We start from the raw sequence: 5,578 nt of genomic DNA on the forward strand, positions 1-5,578 counted from the left end.
TGCATAATCCAAAACTATCTTCTCAAGATCCTTAATTACCTTTGCAAAGACTTTTTTTCCAAATAAGGTAATATCACAGCTACTAGGGTTTGGGACATAGACATATCTTTATGTGGCCACCATTCAGCCCACTACAATGTTTTTAAAAAATAAATTCAGATTCCCAAGTTGCCATGATATATTATTCTATTAGCTCAGTTAATAAGCCTAGATATGTTTTTCCAACAGTTATTTATTCTATGGGTATATTACTTACCAAAATGATTTGCTTAGGTTTTGTAATAACAGTTGTGCTATGTGAACTTCATTTGGAAAACATTTAGTCTTTTCACTATTATGCATTATAGCCAAGTGATTCATGTTATGAGACACTAATCCTAATACAAACCCATGTATAAGGGGGAGTAGGCAATAACCCAATGTAATATACCCTAAATTAATACTTTCCTCACACAGACAGGTGCTTCCTTCCACTAATGTCTGAGGCTAGTAAAGATTTAGAAAATATTATTAAATCTCTGAGAGCTTCTATGACGTACTAAGATGTCTGAGAATTGGTATTATCAGTGATCACATAGACTGTTTTGTATATTCTATAGAGGTTTAACCTCCAAATTCCTTCAGAGATTCAAACATAATCCATTATTTATATATGTGTTAAAGTGACATGCTATAGAAGATTTCCTCCTATATTCCATAGTTTTCCCCCTTTTTCTTCCTCTTATAGCACCTCATAAAAATCCCATTTAAGTAGAAGTGTTTTTTAAATTAAATGAAGTTTATTTTGAGCATAATAATGTCACTGCTTGAGCATTAAGACTGTGTGCTCTGGTTGTAAAAAAAAAAGAGAGAGAGAAAGATATGTTTCTCACATAGAAAGTTGGTTAAAAGATATATATTAGATTCAGGAGGGATACCTCTATTATTACTAATAAATTCTGAAATATAGACAGCTGAGAATGCAAGGAAACTACCCCTCTCACCACCCAAATTGGATACAACTCCATAAAATTGTGTACCCTGTTTAAGTCATTTTGTTCTATTCCTTACTGGTACTGGTGATAAAGAAGGGATATGGTTTTTTAAAAATTTCTTGGTGGCTATCTTTTCTTCCCCATATGTTTGTGTTTATTATTTGAGGATATGCTGAGACTGATGACTTTCTGTAGGCCAATTTTAGTACTTTTAAGATACAAATTAAGTTGAATTGACTGAAAACTAAATTCAGATGATTATATTTGTCAAACTAAATGTCAAAGTACAGCAAATTGTATCTTGTTTTCTTGAAATAGCTAAAAACAAAAACTAAATCCTGCCTTACAGAAAACAGAATTCTCTACATAGAATATTTCCCAATTTTTTTTATTTCTGATAGTTAGATGACACTGAATATCACCAATTATACCTGTATATGTTTTCTAATAAGAAAAACTCAGAATCCTGTTTCCATGCACATAGATTCAAAAGACCTTGATAAAAGACAAAGTCATGAGTGTTCTTTCTTGACACACAAATGCTTTGGACATCTGCCCTCATTCTGTCTAAAGGCTTGTCTTGAAATACAAAGCCCCTTTGCTTTCCTTTTGCCACCGCGGCCACAGCCATGGGCATGCTCAGGTTTCAGAAGAGGCTTGTCTCCAGTGTCCTCCACTGTGGCAAAACAAATGCTGGTTGGACCCCAATAAGACCAGTGAAATCCCCAATGCCAACTCCAATCAGCAGGTCCTGAAACTGATCAAAGATGGGCTGATCATCTGGGAGCCAGTGACTGTCCATTTCTGGGCTTGGTGCCAGAAAAGTGCTTTGACCCACCAGAAGGCAGGCATATGGGCATTGGTAAGAGAAAAAGTTCTGCCAAGGCTTGAATACTTGAAAAGGTAACCTGGATGAAGAGGATGAGAATTCTACACCAGTTGCTCATAAGATATCAAGAATCTAAGAAGATTGACTGCCATGTATATCACAACCTGTTCCTGAAAGTGAAGGGTAACATATTCAAAAACAAACAGATTCTCATGGAACACATCCACATACTGAAGGTAGATAAGGCCTGCAGATCTAAGACCAGGGAAATATGCAAATGCTATGAAGAGCAGCTCAGGCCAAGAAGGAGGAAATTATCAAGATTCTGTCTAAGGAGGAAGAAGCCAAGAAACACAACTCCCTTTCTTTTGTCTATACATAGTGGCCTCAGCAATCACACACACCAGTTATTTAATAAAATAGACTTTTAACTGAAAAAAGAAAAGAAAAAAAAGAAAAGAAAAGAAAAGAAAAGAAAAAAATACAAAGCTCTTTTAATTCTTTCAGATAGAAGTCTCTATCAGGATGTTCTGTAACATCTGCAAATATCTTTATTTACAGGAAGATGTTGACATAACAGCAATAGCAATTAGTGAGAGATTAGGGGGCACCTGTACAGAGCAACTACTTGTGTTTGAGAACCTGGAAGACTCCTTGTCTTGCTATGTTCACAGCTTAAATGATGAATGGATCTCCAGGAAGATGAGAAAGCGATGGGTCAGAAAATAGATCTTCTCTAGCTTTGACTAAAGGATGCTGGTAATGTTTTCCAATACTATACTCTCAGCCCCTTGCCTTCTGCCTTTTCTTTTGCCCTGTCTTTTTCCTATTCTATCTTGGTGATAATCTTTACTCTTCTGCTGCACACTAGGAAAGTCTAAACATTCATTCATTCATTCAACAAATATTAATTGGATTTAACTATATGCTCTATATTATGTTAGATGATGGATATAAAATAGTGGCTAAACAAAATGGAGATTCTAGTCTAGCAGTTAAGTTAGATCCTGAACTAATAGTTATGTGTTTCACAAGGTGGAAGAGTTTTTCAACAGAATTCCAGAAGCCTGTTCCCTATAAGGGAAGATCCTCTGTAAGGTAGAACAGATTCCACAGCCAAGACTGAGTATAGGAATTAGGGTTCCAAGAAGAATGGCAAAATGGAGGGGCAGACCTGAAAAGGAAGCACATAGACAGTAAAGACACTGGGAGAAAGGAGAAATTTTGTAGCTGGTTTAAGTGAAAAGTTTTAAAGAGATAGGTAAGTATCTAAAGTGGTTTCTTTGGAAAGCTTTCTGCATGACACACTATATAAATCCCCTGGGCTTTTAAGGTAAAGCAAATAAAAGTAGTTGTTTTTAAAATTAGTCTTCCATGTTTCTATATTGGGATTTTCATTTGTGGTTGTTTATCTAGGTAACAACATAAGATAAATGCAGTGACTGAGAAAAATACAGAAGCTAAACTAGCCCACAAAAGGTAGGATAGGGAAGTCTGTCCCTGCATCAACTCATTATCATCTCTTCTACCTTTATCTCTAGCAAGTAATGTATAGAACTTTGTTTTGCAGCTGAAGTAAATTGTTATCAGCATAATACAGACTGTTTAAACTATAAGATGTATTATGAAAGTCTCATGGTAATCACAAAGCAAAACCTATAATAAATAGAAAAAATAAAGACAAAGAATCAAGTCTAATACTACAAAAATAATCATAAATAAAGACAGTAAAGGAGGAAGAAAGAAACAAAAGAACTATAAAACAATCAGAAAACAATTAACAAAATGGCAGTAGTAAGGCTTTACCCATCGATAATTACTCTAAATGTAAACGGCTTAAATTCTCCAACTAAAAGACATAAGTAGTTGAATGGATTTAAAAAATCAACTATAATCTGCCTACAGAGACTGAAACTGTAGAAAAACTTTTAGATTGAAAGTGAAGGGATAGAAAACAGTATTCCAGGCAAGTGGAAAACAAAAGAGAGAAGGAATAGCTGTACTTATATCAGACAAATGAACTTTAAGTCAAAAGTTCTAATAGGAGACAAAGAAGGTCATTATATAATTACAAAGGGGACAATTTGTCAAGAGGATATGACAATTTAAATATGTAGGCACCCAGTATTGGAGCACCTGAACGTATTCAACAATTATTAACAAATTTGAAGGCAGAAATAGCAATGCAATGATAGTAGGGGACATCATACCCCACATTCAACAATGGATAGACTATCCAGACAGAAAATCAATAAGGAAATAATGAACTTGAACTATACTTTAGACCAAATGCACCTAACAGACATATACAGAATATTCCATCCACAAAACAGCAGAGTACATATTCTTCTCAAGCATACATGGGCCATTCTCCATATTAGATGTGTTAGGCCACAGAACAAATTTTAACAAATTTAAAAACACTTAAATCATATCAAGCATCTGTTCCAACCACAAACTAGAAGTCAATCTTGGAGGAAAGCTGGAAAATTCACAAATATGTGGAGATTGAATAGCATGTTTCTGAACCAATTTTTTGACCATTCTGAATCAATGAGTCAAAGAAAAAATTAAAAAAAAAATCTTGAGGGCAGCCCCAGTGGTTCAGCGATTTAGCTCCGCCTGCAGCCCAGGGCGTGATCCTGGAGACCGGATCGAGTCCCATGTCAGGCTCTCTGTATGATGCCTGCTTCTCCCTCTGCCTATGTCTCTGCCTCTCTGTCTCTGTGAATAAGTAAATAAAATCTTATAAATAAATAAATAAATAATAAATATCTTGAGACAAATGAAGATGGAAACAACTTATGGGATACAGCAAAAGGAATTCTAAGAAGAGAGTTTATAGCAATAAATGCCTACATTAAAAAAGAAGAAAAATCTCAAATAAACAACCCATCTTTACACCTTAAGGAACTAGAAGAAGAACAAACTAAGCCCACGGTTAGCAGAAGGAAAGAAATATGGTTAGAACACAAATAGAGACTAAAAACACAATAGAAAAGATCAGTGAAACTGAAACTTGTTTTGAAAAGATAAATAAAATTGTAAATATTGTAAAAATTATATATAAAATAAATAAAGCTTTAACTAGACTAAGAAAAAAGATAACTCCAATAAATAAAAGTTTAAATGAAAGAGACATTACAACTATATCACAGAAATACAAAGGATTATAAGAGACTACTATGAACAATTATATGTCAATAAATTAGGTAACTTAGAACAAATGGATAAATTCCTAGAAACATACAACTTGCCAAGACTAATCATGAATAGAAAATCTGAACAGACCTCTAATGAGCCAGGAGATTGAATCAGTAACTAAAAATCTCTCAATAAATAAAAGCACAGGACCAGACAGCTGCATTGGTTAATTCTACCAAACAAAGAATAATTACTATATACACCTCTCAAAATCTTCCAAAAAATTGAGGAGAAAGAAACACTTCTAAACTCATTACCCTGTTTCTGAAGCCAGGTATAGACACCATAAAAAAAAAAAGAAAATTACAGTCCAGGACCCCTGTTAAACATAGATGCAAAAATCCTCAACAAAGTACTAGCAAACCAAATTCAAGATCACATTTAAAAGGATCACACACTATGATCAAGTGGGATTTATCCCTGGGATGCAAGAATTGGTTCAACTTATGTGAATCAATAAATGTAATATGCCACATAAACAGAGTGAAAGATAAAGATCAGTCATTTTAATATGCAGAAAAAGCATTTGATAAAATCCAATATCCTTTAATGATAAAACAAATTAGATGTA

General features: G+C 34.1%; 1 pseudogene; it reads left to right on the forward strand.

The window, feature by feature from the left end:
* Window positions 1-1,603: 1,603 nt before the first annotated feature.
* Window positions 1,604-2,185, forward strand: LOC129512377 (60S ribosomal protein L19-like; annotated as a pseudogene).
* Window positions 2,186-5,578: the final 3,393 nt, after the last annotated feature.

Source organism: Nyctereutes procyonoides, unplaced genomic scaffold (assembly GCF_905146905.1).
Source record: "Nyctereutes procyonoides isolate TBG_1078 unplaced genomic scaffold, NYPRO_anot_genome, whole genome shotgun sequence".
In the NCBI taxonomy this organism is placed as follows: domain Eukaryota; kingdom Metazoa; phylum Chordata; class Mammalia; order Carnivora; family Canidae; genus Nyctereutes; species Nyctereutes procyonoides.